General features: G+C 42.1%; 1 pseudogene; it reads right to left on the bottom strand.

The window, feature by feature from the left end:
- Positions 1-583: 583 nt before the first annotated feature.
- On the bottom strand, positions 584-1,645 carry LOC124019399 (annotated as a pseudogene).
- Positions 1,646-17,407: the final 15,762 nt, after the last annotated feature.

Here is a 17,407-nt window from a genome sequence, read left to right as displayed (position 1 = left end):
GCAGGTCTAAAAATATATACTTCTGTGTATTGATTTTAAGAAAGGCATTGATGTTTATGGTTAGGTACAGTTTTCCAACGATTGTGTTTTTTTCGCAAATGCGCTTTTGTTGAATCATCCCCCAGCGTTGCATCGATTATATGCAATGCAGGACACGCTAGATAAACTAGCAATATCATCAACCATGTGTAGTTATAACTAGTGATTATGATTGATTTATTGTTTTTTATAAGATAAGTTTAATACTAGCTAGCAACTTACCTTGACTTATACTGCATTCAAGTAACAGGCAGGCTCCTCGTGGAGTGCAATGAGAGGCAGGTGGTTAGAGCGTTGGACTAGTTAACTGTAAGGTTGCACGATTGGATCCCCCGAGCTGACAAGGTGAAAATCTGTCGTTCTGCCCCTGAACAAGGCAGTTAACCCACCGTTCCTAGGCCGTCATAGAAAATAAGAAACTTTGTTCTTAACTGACTTGCCTAGTTAGATAAAGGTATACATTATTTTATTTTTTAATCGACAAAGAAATCGGATTGTTATGAAAACTTGAAATCGGCCCTAATTAATCGGCCATTCCGATGAATCGGTCCACCTCTACTCAGAAGTAACACATTCTTCTTTTTCTTTGGGAGGTTTGAAACTAGAGTGGTGGTGGGCGTGAAGGCAAATCTTGATGAGAAGACCTCTCTTTCCTTTGATGCAAGCAGTGCAGGTGGGAGCTCAGACTTGTTCTTTCAAACTGTGCCAACCATGGTGACGTTCCTCTTCAGGAGCTGCCGTCCGAGTTCATAAGAGGTGAAGAAATTGTCACGTGACATTGTGACCCCTCAATCCCTCTGTCACATCAAGCACAACACGCATCCCCTGGTTCTTCTCTAGGCCTCCACTTCCCAGTGTAGCGTAGCAGGATTTGGCGTCGCAGGCCACCCATGACTTGATCCCATATTTTTCTGGCTTGCTGGGCATATAATGCCGGAAAGGACAACAACCTTTGGCAAGAAGAGATTAGCATCATTGGTCATTATTAGTATCGGTGTCATAGAAACAGTCACAGAAGTCAGTAGTGAAAATCATTTTTATTACATATACACTACCTCTGAATGGAACCAGTTGCTCATCCACTGTTACATCAGGCCCTTGGTTGTAGACGTATGGCAGCCGCTCCACCCACTTGTCCCAGACCTCTCTTATGGCTGCCAGTTTGTCTGTCGCACGTCTTGTAGGTCTTGACTCAAGTCATCAAATCGTAGCAGTCTTGAGTAAGTGTGAAAGAACTTGAGTGGCATAGTGGCACTGAAAATCGCTCTTCCACTCTCTGCATCCCATAGACTAGCTGCAGCCTCACCTCGGAACCTTTATACACCTGCTAAGATTAGATTAGCCTTATGTAGGCATGCAGGTCAGTCTCATCCATCCCTTTCCAGCTGTCTCCAGATTTTCAAAAACCCTCCAGATTTGTCATGTCCAGGATGATTTTTTCTATTGCTGGTGTGATGAACAGGTAGAATGTTGAGACGATGTCATGGGCATAAGAAACGGCACATGTTGTGGGTCCTGGGGTCATCTCCATGACCTTATGCTCTGCCATCCTTCCCTGTTTGTGAATTGCTACTGAGGACCATTTGATTTGGCTGTTTTTTGACATTAAAGTCTCCCTTTCAGCTTGAGGAATTTCTTCTTCTTCTGAAGATGATGCATCATGCTCTGGGTTGGTGGGTCAGATGGGTCCTCCCCATCTGCATCTTCTGATTCATCCTCCACTTCTCTTCAGATTGAGTCGTCTTGCTGGACATTTGAAAATATCTGTTCTAGAACCTGTTCAGCAGTGAAATGCACAGTCATGGCTTCAGCCCCTTGGGGAAGACCACATATCTGGACATGTACGGACACGTACCGATGACAATATTATTTTGTTTCGTACAGCTTACATGGATACATGAATAAAGGCAACATTTCACTTTTGTGATATTGATACTGTCTAGGACAGGTCATCAAATTTCAAGTTGAATAATATCATGGAGGTGATTGTTTTCACTGCTGTTAAAGAAAGACTCTCTGCCTCCTTCTCACAAATGATCCGACAAATATAAAAAATCAAATAAAAGTTGGTTCAAACAGTGGCGGGTCAAAAATGACCCGACCTGCAAATCCTCTCCACCTTCTCAGGACCATGAGCCTGTCACCTTTGATGTGACACTGTTGTTGCTGCTATTGGTGATAGTGTGATAGTGGTGCTGGCTACCATAAGTTTGTGTAAACAGTGCATTATTTGATGCTGTGTGTCATGTTGTGTCCGTGCCACTTCTGTCTCTGTGTGTGCGGCAGCCCGAAGCGTGGCCAGGCCTTTTTGATTAATTCATAATGTTATCAAAAAGTATCTCTTCTCCTTCACTAGAACTAGAATGGTGCGACTACAGAAGATATATAATGCTGGGCGCATTAAGTGATGCTATGTTTTCTGTTATTTTCTATAATTGTTTTGCTTGATACAACTTATTGGAATATTTTTTGTCCCTCTGAAGGCCTAGGGCCTACAGTCATGGTTCGCCACTACATTAAAGTAAAACTGCAACCCAAGTCATAGACTGTTCTCTATGCTACCACACGGCAAACGTTACCGGAGTGCCAAGTCTAGGTCCTAAAGGCTCCTTAACAGCTTCTACCCCAAAGCCATATTACTGCTGAACAACTGTTCAAATGGCCACCAGGACTGTTTACATTGACACCCCCCTTTATTTTTACACTGTATATTATCTATGCATAGTAACTTTACCCCTACCTACATGTACAAATTACCTTGACTAATACCTACATGTACAAATGACCTTGACTAACCTGTACCCCCGCACATTGACTCAGTACTGGTACCCCCCTGTATAGAGCCTCGTTATTGTTATTTTATTGTGTTACTTTTTATTTTATTTTTTACTTTTGTTTATTTAGTAAATATTTTCTTAACTCTATTTCTTGAACTGCATTGTTGGTTAAGGACTTGTAAGTAAGAATTTCACAGTAAGGTCTACTACACCTGTGGTATTCGGCGCAATACAATTTGATTTGATTAAGTGCAATGGGTGTGCTAAAAGGTTTTGAGTAATGACAGCACAATGGGTTTAGAGTGTACTTGTGTATCTTGAGTAGTGCATAAACTAAACATTCAGTACATAATTCCTACATGTCTCTACATAGTCACTACTGCACAAATAGGTTTTGTGTATTAATTCCATAGTACTTTTTCATGAGGGTGGTGTGGTCTTGCCCGTATTGGACTTGATGTGGGCTGGCCTGTGTTGGGCTGGTGTGGGCTTGTTGTGGGTTAGCCTGTGCTGGGCTTGTGTAGACTAGCCCGTGTTGTGCTGATGTAGGCTTGCTGTGGGCTGGCCTGTGTTGGGCTGGTGTAGGCTGGCCTGTGTTGGGCTGATGTGGGCTTGCTGTGGGCTGGCCTGTGTTGGGCTGGTGTAGGCTGGCCTGTGTTGGCCTGATGTGGGCTTGCTGTGGGCTGGCCTGTGTTGGGCTGGTGTAGGCTGGTCTGTGTTGGGCTGATGTGGGCTGGCCTGTGTTGGGCTGATGTGGGCTGGCCTGTGTTGGGCTGATGTAGGCTGGCCAGTGTTGGGCTGATGTGGGCTTGGTGTGGGCTTGCCTGTGTGGGCTAGTGTAGGCTGACCTGTGTCGGGCTGGTGTAGGCTCGGAGTGGGCTAGCCCGTGCCCACCTTGGCCACCGAATACTCACATGGGGTCAACAGGGTAATGTCTGCTGGGCATCCTTCTAGCTGTGCTTTCTCAATAATCATCCATAGGTCAGTACAGTTTTACTGTAATGTCTGGAATCCCCCTGTATGTACAATACCCAGAGCCTGTGTTGGGCTGATATGGGTTTGGTGGGGGCTGTTCAGTATCAGGCTGGTGTGTGCTTGGTGTGGGCTAGCCTGTATTAGGCTGGTACAGGCTAGCCTGTGTTCGGCTGATGTGGGCTAGCCTGTGTGGGCTGGCCCGTGTCAGGCTGTTGGCCACCGAATACGCACATGGTACAAACAGGATCATGTCTGCTGGACAACTTTCCCCTGTGCTTTTTCAATAATCATCTACAGGTCAGTACAGTTTTTCTGCAATGTCTGGAATTCCCCTGTATAGAAGATGCCCAGGGCCTTATCTCTTCCCTCATCTGCCATCCCACTCATTTCACATTTCACTGAAACTAACTGCTTTGATAATAAAAATGTAAAAGATTCTCCTGTACCCTGGTACAGTTTACTCCATAACAGCTCAACTGAAACAAACACTAAGATTTTAGACGGTTATTTACTAATTTAGGCTCACATCTTATTGATTCTGAGATATGGAGTTTTCAGAGAGAGAGAGAGAGAAACTGTCTGTGGTTTTGACAGGTACTGTGACATTACAAGTAACTGCCAAAATAAAGGAAACACCAACATAGTATCTTAATAGGGCGTTGGGCCACCATGAGTCGCCAGAACAGCTTCCATGCGCCTTGGCATAGATTCTACAAGTGTCTGGAACTCTAGCGGAGGGATGAGCTACCATTCTTCCATGAGAAATTGTCCAGAATCTCCCATATGTTGAATTGGGTTGAGATCTGGGACACACACACACACACACACACACACACACACACACACACACACACACACACACACACACACACACACACACACACACACACACACACACACACACACACACACACACACACACACACACACACACACACACACACACACACACACACTTTAAAGGGGCAATCAGCAGTTGCTCCATCCATTTTTGGACTACATTATTGATATGTACCCATTGATTCTTGGAGAATATAACTTAGAAATGCCTCGTGAACTTAGTTCAACTGTCGTACCCCATCAGAACCAAAATACACGCTTGTTTTACTGAAACAGGGGCTTTGTTATTGTTTCTACTGCTGATTGTCACTTTAAAACCCCTAACCTCCTTTGAGACCCCTCTTTCAAAGTCACTGGGATCTCTTCTTCTAGCCATAGTAGACAGAATAATGGGCAACTGTACATTTTTATAGCCTACATGACCTTATAATGATGGAATGTTAATTGCTTAAATAACTCAGGAACCACACCTGTGTGGAAGCCCCTGCTTTCAATGTACTTTGTATCCCTAATTTACTTCAAATGGAACTGACAGCATTTTAGCAACATGAAATCTTATAAAGAATCTGTTCATATACACCCCAAGGAATAATAGGACACGTTTGAAAATATTTTCTCACAAGCAAGCACTTAGATATGGTAATTTAAAATTTTCATAAATTCTTAGAATGTTTGGTAAATACATATTCTAACAATAGAGTGGGAAATCAGCCGTGCATTTGGACAATTAATAGACACTGCAATAAATAAAACCTAATAAAAACACTTGTCTCGTCCAAGACCGGAGTCTACACAGACCGATGCGCCATAGCCAAGATCAGCTAAAATCTAACGAAGGAACATTAGATAAACCCTCTCAAACTTTTTCAGCTAGTTGGCAGTCACAATTGCATTGATAAACGACGTGGAATTGTAGCCTCCTCGTCCTTCTGCAGCTTGCCTGCCAATGCATGCTTGTCCCAACCAAGCAACCAAGCTCACTGGCTAAAGTTGTCTAGCTTGCTAGCTAGCTACTTCCAGACACAAATGAGAGAACAGCTCACTCTGACCATTTTACTCACACTAGCAGAGCTGGTTAGGTTGATTATCTAGAGCGTTCGTGTCTATTACTGACAACAGTCATATTCAGCAGGTGTTGTGCGTTCGTAAATTCATCAGTTATTCTGCACTTTGGCACACTCAGACAAAAGTGCTCAGAAATCAGAGTAGATAGCCATTGTGAATATGCGAATGCAAGAGAAATGCTAACTGAATAACAGTCATTCAAGTTCTTGCTAGCTAACCAAATGACACCTGCATCTGTAGCTGTGTATCGCCACTGAAAAACAATATGAAGGGAAAAAGCCAGTCACTCACCTCCTCCAATGACATGACATCCTCCCAGCAGATAGCTATCTAGCTAACGTTAGGCTCTGTGTTTTTAGCTTGCAACATAAATAGATACGCTAGCCTATTATCCACATTATGACTGACTTATGATCATTGCCCTTGCTAGTTTGATTGTGTTGACATTCCCAGCCTTAGTTACATTTGTCCATTTTTGTCCAGAATATTGAGCAATTGAAACTGAAACAGTTCAGGAGGCAGCAAACAATGTACCAGGCCAGCTGTGATTTACAACCTGATAGCAATATTGTTGGGACTACCAAGAAATGTATTGGTGAATTGTATTAATCATGCATCCATCTATTCTACCCACAATGCCTTAGTGTACTTAAAGTTGGTTTTGCAGCATAAACTGGGAATGTGATATTTTTTTACTAATATTATGATTTTCTGTTTTTCATATCTGCAAAGTAGTTAAAATGCTGTCATTTCCACTTTAAGTGTTTCCTTTATGTTGGCAGTTACCTAGTGACCTTTGAAACTGACCGGATTCCAGTAGTCCCACTCTAGCTCTGTGGCTTTTCACAGTCACATCACCATGAGTATGTGGCTGTGGTCTGAGGAGAGAGATGTGAGAAAGACAGAGGAAGAAGGTTAGTGGAGAGAAAGATATTGTGAAATGAAGAGATAGGAAGTAGAGGTAGAGAGAGGCAGGCGAGGCGAGGAAAAAAAGTGAGATAAGGAGAAGAGAGAAAAAGAGATGAGTGTGAAAGGCACTTTCAGATTTCCTTATCGAGACCTGATCTTAGTCAAGGTTTTCATCAGACAAACCACCGAGAGATACATGTCTGGTCATGTTCTGACATTGTTTACCTTCATATAATATACATATAACATATTACAGGTCATATTACCCACCATCCGCTTTCCTGATGACTGTGAGTATCAGTTATACAAATAAACACGCCGGGCTTCGGGCGATGAAACGGAAGCCCACTAATTTTTAATGACAGAAGCGATGTGGGCGGAGAGACCGTTGGGCGAGCAAGACAAGGGATGTGAAAAGGGTCGGACCAAAGTTGGGGAAAGTTGAATATATTATGCAAAAATTCCGTAACAATGCTTTGCTATTGACCAATCGAAGCTCACTACAATTTCCAGCCCCTAATGGATTGGCTTTTGATATCTCACACTACCTATGCTAGCCTGTTTGCACCAATAGAGAGCGATGTATGCGTGGCTACCGGATCTTACCAGTTAGGAGCTGAAACTAACAAATGTCACCAGTCAACAATCCTATTTTAGAAACTGAAAACATGAAACAGAAGAGTTTGTGTTTTTTTTTTTCTTAGGATGAGTGGGATGTTTTCAGTCACTCCTCTCATACCCACTTGCCGGTTTATTAAAACACAGAGCCGAGATGCCACTGAGCATTCTCACAAGCGCGCGATGATTACTGTATGTAGAATGATCATTGGTTATAAAATGCCATGTAATATAATAGTTTAGACTGGGAAAGACAGGTACAAAGAAGCTTAATATTGGAGAGTGTGTCAAGACATTGTACAAACCAGTAATGGATGGAGAAGTTCACGTGGAGACGGAGATGGAGTACGTCACTGTTCGGGCGCATCATCTCCGGAGAAGCTGGAGGCTGGCGGTGGTCCTGTCTGTTCAGAACGCGCTCGTGGCAGTTTGTTTGGCTGTAAGCTTCTATTGCTTCTGGCTTGAGCATCAACGTGTGAGTAGCTACAAGAAGACGGATTTTATCTATGCATGCTTATCTCTTTTTTTTATAACCAAAAAGAGCCAGAGAATTCTGCACACACAGATCTAAAATCAAATCAAAGTGTATTATTCATCACGTATACAGGGTAAATGCTAATGCGTACCCCCTGCAATTGACCTGCAATTTAATGTTTTGACACAATGGGAACTTAGAAAGCGCTTCTTACATCACCAACAAATAAACGCACTATTGATAAGCCTATTTACTTTACAAGTTCGGGGGAATTGACTAGTCCTTAACCACTAGATGCCATCATAAACCATACCACAGCAATGCACACAAACTAATCATAAACAACCAAGCATAGCAAGTTAATCATATCACCCTATCTGTCAGAGTTCATATACAGTCACCTCCAAAATTATTGGCACCCTTGGTAAAGATGAGCAAAAAAAGTATAAAATAAATAATGCAAATACTGAGCAATGTTGTATTCAAACAAATTGGGAAATTATATTACTTTATATATTATATTACTTTATATTAAATCGCCAGTCAATTTTGTTTAACAATTATAATTTAAAAAAAGATAGGTGTCAAAATGATTGGCATCCCTAAGATTCTTGAAAATAAAATCAAACAAAATGAAGTCTGCATTAATAGTTAATCTCAGTTTAACTGTATTGTGGCCTTTCTGTTTCACTGGAGCATACAAATGAGGTAACACACATGTAAAATCCCTTTGTCATCCATCCAAAGAGCTCACAAATGAAAAAAGACACATTTAGTTTATTTTATTTTTACAGGGACAGTGCACATTAATCAACGTTTCAGTAAAAGTGCCGGTTTTAGCCAGCCGGCTAATTTTCAACCGCAGTCCCTGGGCAGGTTATTAAAAACAATTACAATATAGACAATAGCACCATAGAACAAGCAAGACATAGCATACAGACAGAGCAACATAGGACAAAAAGCAGCAAGACAAAATTCATAAAAGCAACAAAGTGTTTCCACACCTCACAAGCTACAGACAACAGACAACATGGAAAGTGGCAACACACAGCTAGGGACCATGTTCACAAATCTGATTGACCTTTAGCCATGTCTTCAAGCATTTTGTGAAAGTGTGATATGTGGTGCAGTTATGGTTGTTGACTTTCATAAAACAGGCAATGGGTAAAAAAAAAAGCTTTGAAAAAATAAATATACACCACTTACCACAATTAGGGCAACCATTAAGACGTTTAAAACTAGAACAGTGGTAAACTTGCCTGGTATTAGACGCAGGTCTATCTTGTCCCCACACACAGTGAGGAAGACGGTTCGGGAGGCAAAGAAAAGTCCACGGGCCACAGTTAGAGAATTACAGAACTTGGACGCACGTTGCGGTCACCAAGCCTTCATATCTACAATTCGATGCCACCTCCATGTCAATGGGCTGTTTGGAAGGGTTGCCATTAAAAAAACTCTTTATTGAGAGCAACCAACCAATGTATTAAAATATATATATATAATAATAATAACCTTTATTTAAATTTAACAAATGCATTGGCACTTGAATACGCTCAGATCTAGGATCGTCTTACCCATCCCCATCCTAACCATAAGCTGACCTTAGATCAGTGTGTAGGGGCAGCCCCCATACAGACCACAGGACTCCCCAGTGCTCTGTAACCTTTCTGACGGGTTATCAGGGAGACATAGAGGATGTCCCTTACTGACACACTGACTCACTATATACTAATAACAGGAAAGCAGGACGGACAACCACAGACCACAGACCATAAACATGTGTGTGTTGTGTGTTCTCTGACGGTGTGTGTTCTGCTGTGCCAGGTGTCTGTGAGGCCGGAGGAGAGTGAGATCTACATCCACTTTGACCCTGTTACAGGTGAGTTATCCCCTGTTCGTAATACTTTATCTCGTTACACTAGGCCTCATAACAAACATCCTGTTATTCACACATTTTTAACAGTAGGTGTTAAATCAGTGTAATAATACATTATAAGGCTAGGAAAGGGGAAGGGGGATACCTAGTCAGTTGTACAACATTGCATTCAACTGAAATGTAGCAGGTGAAGAATATGTTATAACATGAAAGTGATGCAGGAGGTTATCCCTCTCCACCCTCATTTCCTCCCCTCCCAGTCTCTGCAGACATCCCAGACAATACGCCAGTCAGTTTTAAGAGGTACGTTAACCATACAATGAATCTCAGCGGCGATACTGGGATTCAGATCAGGTGTACTGGTCCTTACATGCTGTACATGGAGGTGTGCAGTGAGGGTCTGGATGGACAGTTAGGCAACGGGACCCTGGAGCTGAGGGAGGGGAGTCGGGAGCTGGCCAGCTTCAGCCTGCAGGCCAGAGAAGAGGACTGTAGGGATTCTCTCCTCCACCAGACAGTGTACCTCAGGAAGGGGGAGATCGCCACTCTACACTTCACCTCGAAAGGCAAGAACAACTTGATGGTGAAGAAGCTGACTCTGGGACTGCACTACCTGCTGGGGACACAATGTCAGCACTGAGGGGCTGGGGACAACACACATGCGCGCATGCACACACGCACGCACACACACACACACACACACACACACACACACACACACACACACACACACACACACACACACACACACACACACACACACACACACACACACACACACACACACACACACACACACACACACACACACAAGAACAGCCTTTTTATAAAGATGATATTCAGGGAATGATGATGAATGTAGAAATACAAAATATTTTTGGATATGATATCAACTGTCATGTAATTAACTTTCATGAAAATGATTCCATTGGTCTTCATAGTAGATCACATAGTTGATAATAAGGTGCATGAGCTTTCGGTTTTAATGCAACTTTTATGGTAATAAGCCATTGTATTTAATGCCAATGAATCATTGTTTCTGTGTAGTATGTGGTTAAAAGTATAGGTGATTGAAATCTATATACTGATGTTTCTTCTATTTGTTTATCGTTATTGTCATATTGTACATTTTGAGAATAAGAAGTCTTGTACATCTTTAAAATGTGTGTCACATCAGAATACTGTATTTCCTGTCCCTGATCACTGACTAGAACTGTTAGTTTAGTATCACTCTTGCCTTACTATTTACTTTCATCTTTCTCTCTCTCGTGCTCTCTCTCTTTCTCCCTCTCGCTCGGTTTTGACATCATTGTATCAGTGTATAGAGAGATGTATTACATATGACTGCTCTGAAAGTGAAAGTAACAAATGTTTTTATTGGTTTTGATTCGGCTGGTTTTCACTACTGTTTCTGTTGCTGCTGTTGTGACCTTTATGCACTTCTCCTTTTTCCATTAGAAACCCTTTTGTACTCTTTTTGTGTCATAAATAAAATGAGAAGATGAAACCTCTGTTTAACTGATATCTCAGCTGAGTGTTCTACAGTAGTGGTTCCTAACCATGGGTACTAGGACCCCTGTGGGTACTTGGCCTATCCACAGAGGGCACTTGAGAAGACTCATGAGACCATAGGTGTCACGCCTTGGTCATTGTATTTTGTGTTTTCGTTATATATTTGGTCAGGCCAGGGTGTGACATGGGTTTATGTTATTGTATTTTCGTATTGGGTTTTGTAGTATTTGGGATCGCGGCTGATTAGGGGTGTTGTATAGGCTTGGCTTCCTGAGGCGGTTCTCAATCAGAGTCAGGTGATTCTCGTTGTCTCTAATTGGGAACTGTATTTAGGTAGCCTGGTTTCGCTGTGTATTTTGTGGGTGATTGTTCCTGTCTCTGTGTAGTTTCACCAGATAGGCTGTAATAGGTTTCACGTTCCGTTTGTTGTTTTGTATTTTTGTATCGTTATTTCATGTGTCACTTTTTTCTATTAAAGTCATGAGTAACCACTACGCTGCATTTCTGTCCGACTCTCTTTCCACAAACGAAGAACGCCGTTACAATAGGCCTACTGGTAAGATGCACATGAGGGGGTACATCAGGGGTACTCCGGGCAAAGCTAAATTCAGTTTGTGGTACAGTAACTGAAAAATGATGGGAATTGTTCTACAGTGTATACACACACACAACAGGCTAGAAGCAGCACATCATCAGCCTGGAGCACTGTAGTTGCAACATTTTTATGGCACAATGGAAGTGGGTGGCACCTGGGATAAAATACATTCGGACAGATTTTTCATTCTGAACATGAGATTCGAACCAGCAACCCTCTGGTTTACTGGCCTGCTATGGAACGCTGTTTGGGTCTTGGCGTGTCAGAAAAGATACACGCCAAAAAAGCTTTTAATTCGACTCGTCAAATATCACAATTCTATTATAGAATGTTGTGTGTGCTGAATTTGCACGTGCAAACCAAGTGCCACCATTACGATCACTGTCAAAGCTGTACAATACTGCGATGGTAGTAATAAGGCATTATTTGTTAGGTCGAATGTCAAAACGTCTATTTCTGCAACTTCTGGGGTAACTAGCTAGCTTTAGCTTGGTACCTAGCTAGCACCAATGCAACCTGCCTGAAAACAATGAACAGTAAAAACTGAAGTCATTTTCAATATTCTTAGCAATGGTTTAGGAATCCGTGTGAGTAAGTATTAGCTAGGTAGACACTTGTTCTGCTATTGAAAAAAACTAGCTAGACTTCTACTTAACCCTGCTGCCCAAAACTAATGCTATAAGCATTCAATTAGCTTAATCTGACAACTACACAGTACTATGGTTTGACCGGACCGGGTTATGTGTTGTGAAGCTAGCCACAATAAGGATTAGCCACAATTTGCGATTCGCCTTTAAAATAAAAGTTCCTCTTTGAAAGTGATGCAGAAGGTTACAATTGGTGAAATAATGCCATATTTAGACTTGATCATGTTAAACATGGTTGGAGTGTTGGAATGTGGAGCAATGAAATGGGGTATCAGTCTATTCAATGACACCCAGAGAACACAACTGTGAAGAGTTTACGGAAATATATGCATCGTAGCTTTGACTGTGGGAAATCACCTCTTTGCATCACTGTCGATGACATGTTTTTATTTTGAAGGCTAACCGCAAAGAACTGTTTTACAAATTGGGGTTATTTTAGATGACACCTAGCTATTAGCTAACTATAGCAAATGAAACATATTATGTCGGTTTGCTGTGTTTTTGGGGAAGAACATTGTTTGCCTCCATCAGCTAACTTGCTTTTTTATGACCAGCACTGTCCAGAGCTTGGGGAAGGGCACGTGCGCGAGACAACTTTTACCAGCATCATAGCATACATATGATGAATCGTTGTGACATATAAAATACGAATGATAGTGTAATCAATGTGTAATAAATACGTAAAAAATAAATGAATGCGTTAAATTATTATGTGACGTGCAGTCAAATTCAGGTCCTGATTGGTCAACAAGCTTTTTTACATAGATTACAAACAATGGACAATCGAGTTTACAATTCTAACCGCTTTTTTTGTTAGTAGAGCATTTAATTGTCTTAAAATACAGTTCAATTTTTTTTGTAGGGTACGAAAATGTAGTTTTCTGTTTGTAAATTTACATTTGTGTATATGAAATTTGGCCAAAAGAATAATGAAATGAATTACATAAAAATGTTTCAGTTTATATATATTGTAGGTAAAGAATCCAAGCAGTACATCTCTCCACAATAGTGTAAAATCTTCATAAATGTGTTCAATTAGATGTCTTGCCACAGTTTTCTTACATGAATACAATGCCAAAAAAGAGGCAACACTGTTTCTGGGTGGTCATTACAAAAGGAGCCATTTGAGTTGATGTTATCCTTAAACTTCTTCATATAGTGGTTGGCAGGATAATATTTATGAATAATTTAAAAGGAAACTTCCTTAATTTTGTTAACAAGTAGGTATGTGTGTGGCAACATCCAAACTTTTTTCCAACAGATATTATCAATAAATCCATTCCAATAAGGCATGACATAAGGTATAGATACAACATCCTGCTGAAACAAGGATCGTATCGCTCTGTTGTTGAATGGACCAAAAGAGAAACAAATCTTTCCTACTGATGAGTCAACAGGGTCAATAGAAGGTAGGCTCTGGGGGTCAGGTCTTGACACATTCCTGAATAACATAGCAACACCTGAGGGAATGGCATCTAAAACAATTGCAAAATCTTTAGGTGTTACAGGGATCTTGTAAAGTGATAAGAATGATTTATAACTGAGTAAAATACCCTCTGCATTTACCAGTTGGCTCACCAATAGGATATTATTTAGGAACCAATATTCTAAAAACAAAAAAGTATTTTTATACAATATATCCCGATTATTCCATATATAATATATGTGTGGAGAAAAATTGTGTTTATAAATTAAGGACCATGACAAGAAAAACCTGCCGATGAAAAGCAGAAAGTTTCACTGGAACTTTGTCAATATTGTAATTGCAAAACAACATGAAGTTAAGGCCACCAAAAGTAGAGAAGACATGATGAGGAATAAAATTCCACATAGAAGTGGGTCTTCTTAGGAATTGTTTTATCCAATTGATCTTAAAAGTATTATTTAAAGTAGTAAAGTCCATAAAATTCAGTCCACCATTCTCATAAGTGTTCATTACAACAGTTCCTAATGTAATGGGTACGGTTTCTCTACAGAAAGTTGAAAAGCATCTGGTCTATCTCCTTGCTTATTTTACTGTCAAGATCTAAAGATAGAGCACCATATGCTAGTCTAGAGATACCTTCAGCCTTGGTTATTAGGACTCTACCTTTTAAAGATAAGTCCCTCTGTAGCCATTGATTTAGTTTCTTCTGGGTTTTTTAAAAAGAGGGTTAAAATTTAATAAGCCTCTAGACTTCTGATTCTTTGTAATGGTTATGCCTAAATATGTAAGTTCTTCTTTTACTGGAATACGAAGGTGTCACACAATCTTTGACAGCTATGAGTTCACATGTATTAATGTTAAGATATATACCAGATGCTTTGGAAAATGATTCTATCACATTGATTGATATGGGAATTTGGTTAGCGTCTTTCAGAAAAGGTGTAGTATCGTCAGCCAGCTGGCTAATAATAATTTCTTTACCAGCCATGGAAATATCTTATTTAAAGAATTTGTAAGAAGTTGGGTGATTTATAAAAGAGATAGGACAACCTTGCCTAATTCCTCTCTTTAACTCAAATCTAGGTGAGGTGCCATATTTCAATTTGATAGAGCTGTTACCATTTGCATAGAGAGTCTTAATAGCCTTACAAAAAAACTCCCCAAAGCCAAGTCTCTCAAGGGAATTGAAGAGAAACTGATGCTCTACTGTGTCAAATGCTTTATAAAAATCTAAAAATAATATGAAGCTATCCTCAGTTATTAGGTCTGAGTAGTCAAATACGTCTAATACTAGTCTGACATTGTTAGAAATATGTCTGTTCCTCATGAAGCCAGACTGTGTTTCATCAATGATTGCATCCAGTACTTATTTAATTATTTTTGCAAGTAGTGAGGCTAATATCTTACAGTCATTATTAAGAAGACAAATTGGATGCCAGTTATCGATGAGCAGCACTTCTTTTTTAGGCTTAGGTATCAGTGTTATTAACCCCTGACTCATTGTAGGAGGGAGAACATTGTTTTTAATACTCTCTAAAAAGACTTCAAATAGGAAGGGAGTTACTTGTTCAGAAAATAATTTGTAAAATTCTGATGTAATTCCATCAACACCTGGTGATTTAATGTCCTTTTGATGTTTGATAGACTCTATAATCTCTTCAACTTTGATCGGTTCATCACACTGTTTAGATTCTTACGTAGCTTAACTTTCTGAACATTCGAGACGTGTAGTCCACTTGTCATTCCAATCTCCTTTGCATTAGCGTAGCCTCTTCTGTAGCCTGTCAACTATGTGTCTGTTTATCCCTGTTCTCTCCTCTCTGCACAGACCATACAAACGCTCCACACCGCGTGGCCGCGGCCACCCTACTCTGGTGGTCCCAGCGCGCACGACCCACGTGGAGTTCCAGGTCTCCGGTAGCCTCTGGAACTGCCAATCTGCGGTCAACAAGGCAGAGTTCATCTCAGCCTATGCCTCCCTCCAGTCCCTCGACTTCTTGGCACTGACGGAAACATGGATCACCACAGACAACACTGCTACTCCTACTGCTCTCTCTTCGTCCGCCCACGTGTTCTCGCACACCCCGAGAGCGTCTGGTCAGCGGGGTGGTGGCACCGGGATCCTCATCTCTCCCAAGTGGTCATTCTCTCTTTCTCCCCTTACCCATCTGTCTATCGCCTCCTTTGAATTCCATGCTGTCACAGTTACTAGCCCTTTCAAGCTTAACATCCTTATCATTTATCGCCCTCCAGGTTCCCTCGGAGAGTTCATCAATGAGCTTGATGCCTTGATAAGCTCCTTTCCTGAGGACGGCTCACCTCTCACAGTTCTGGGCGACTTTAACCTCCCCACGTCTACCTTTGACTCTTTCCTCTCTGCCTCCTTCTTTCCACTCCTCTCCTCTTTTGACCTCACCCTCTCACCTTCCCCCCTACTCACAAGGCAGGCAATACGCTCGACCTCATCTTTACTAGATGCTGTTCTTCCACTAACCTCATTGCAACTCCCCTCCAAGTCTCCGACCACTGCCTTGTATCCTTTTCCCTCTCGCTCTCATCCAACACCTCCCACACTGCCCCTACTCGGATGGTATCGCGCCGTCCCAACCTTCGCTCTCTCTCCCCCACTACTCTCTCCTCTTCCATCCTATCATCTCTTCCCTCCGCTCAAACCTTCTCCCACCTATCTCCTGATTCTGCCTCCTCAACCCTCCTCTCCTCCCTCTCTGCATCCCTTGACTCTCTATGTCCCCTATCCTCCAGGCCGGCTCGGTCCTCCCCTCCCGCTCCGTGGCTCGATGACTCATTGCGAGCTCACAGAACAGGGCTCCGGGCAGCCGAGCGGAAATGGAGGAAAACTCGCCTCCCTGCGGACCTGGCATCCTTTCACTCCCTCCTCTCTACATTTTCCTCCTCTGTCTCTGCTGCTAAAGCCACTTTCTACCACGCTCAATTCCAAGCATCTGCCTCTAACCCTAGGAAGCTCTTTGCCACCTTCTCCTCCCTCCTGAATCCTCCTCCCCCTCCCCCCTCCTCCCTCTCTGCAGATGACTTCGTCAACCATTTTGAAAAGAAGGTCGACGACATCCGATCCTCGTTTGCTAAGTCAAACGACACCGCTGGTTCTGCTCACACTGCCCTACCCTGTGCTCTGACCTCTTTCTCCCCTCTCTCTCCAGATGAAATCTCGCGTCTTGTGACGGCCGGCCGCCCAACAACCTGCCCGCTTGACCCTATCCCCTCCTCTCTTCTCCAGACCATTTCCGGAGACCTTCTCCCTTACCTCACCTCGCTCATCAACTCATCCCTGACCGCTGGCTACGTCCCTTCCGTCTTCAAGAGAGCGAGAGTTGCACCCCTTCTGAAAAAACCTACACTCGATCCCTCCGATGTCAACAATTACAGACCAGTATCCCTTCTTTCTTTTCTCTCCAAAACTCTTGAACGTGCCGTCCTTGGCCAGCTCTCCCGCTATCTCTCTCTGAATGACCTTCTTGATCCAAATCAGTCAGGTTTCAAGACTAGTCATTCAACTGAGACTGCTCTCCTCTGTATCACGGAGGCGCTCCGCACTGCTAAAGCTAACTCTCTCTCCTCTGCTCTCATCCTTCTAGATCTATCGGCTGCCTTCGATACTGTGAACCATCAGATCC

The sequence above is a fragment of the Oncorhynchus gorbuscha genome, unplaced genomic scaffold, assembly GCF_021184085.1.
Source record: "Oncorhynchus gorbuscha isolate QuinsamMale2020 ecotype Even-year unplaced genomic scaffold, OgorEven_v1.0 Un_scaffold_9:::fragment_4:::debris, whole genome shotgun sequence".
Taxonomy (NCBI): Eukaryota; Metazoa; Chordata; class Actinopteri; order Salmoniformes; family Salmonidae; genus Oncorhynchus; species Oncorhynchus gorbuscha.
This window is presented reverse-complemented; position numbering and strand designations above follow the sequence as displayed.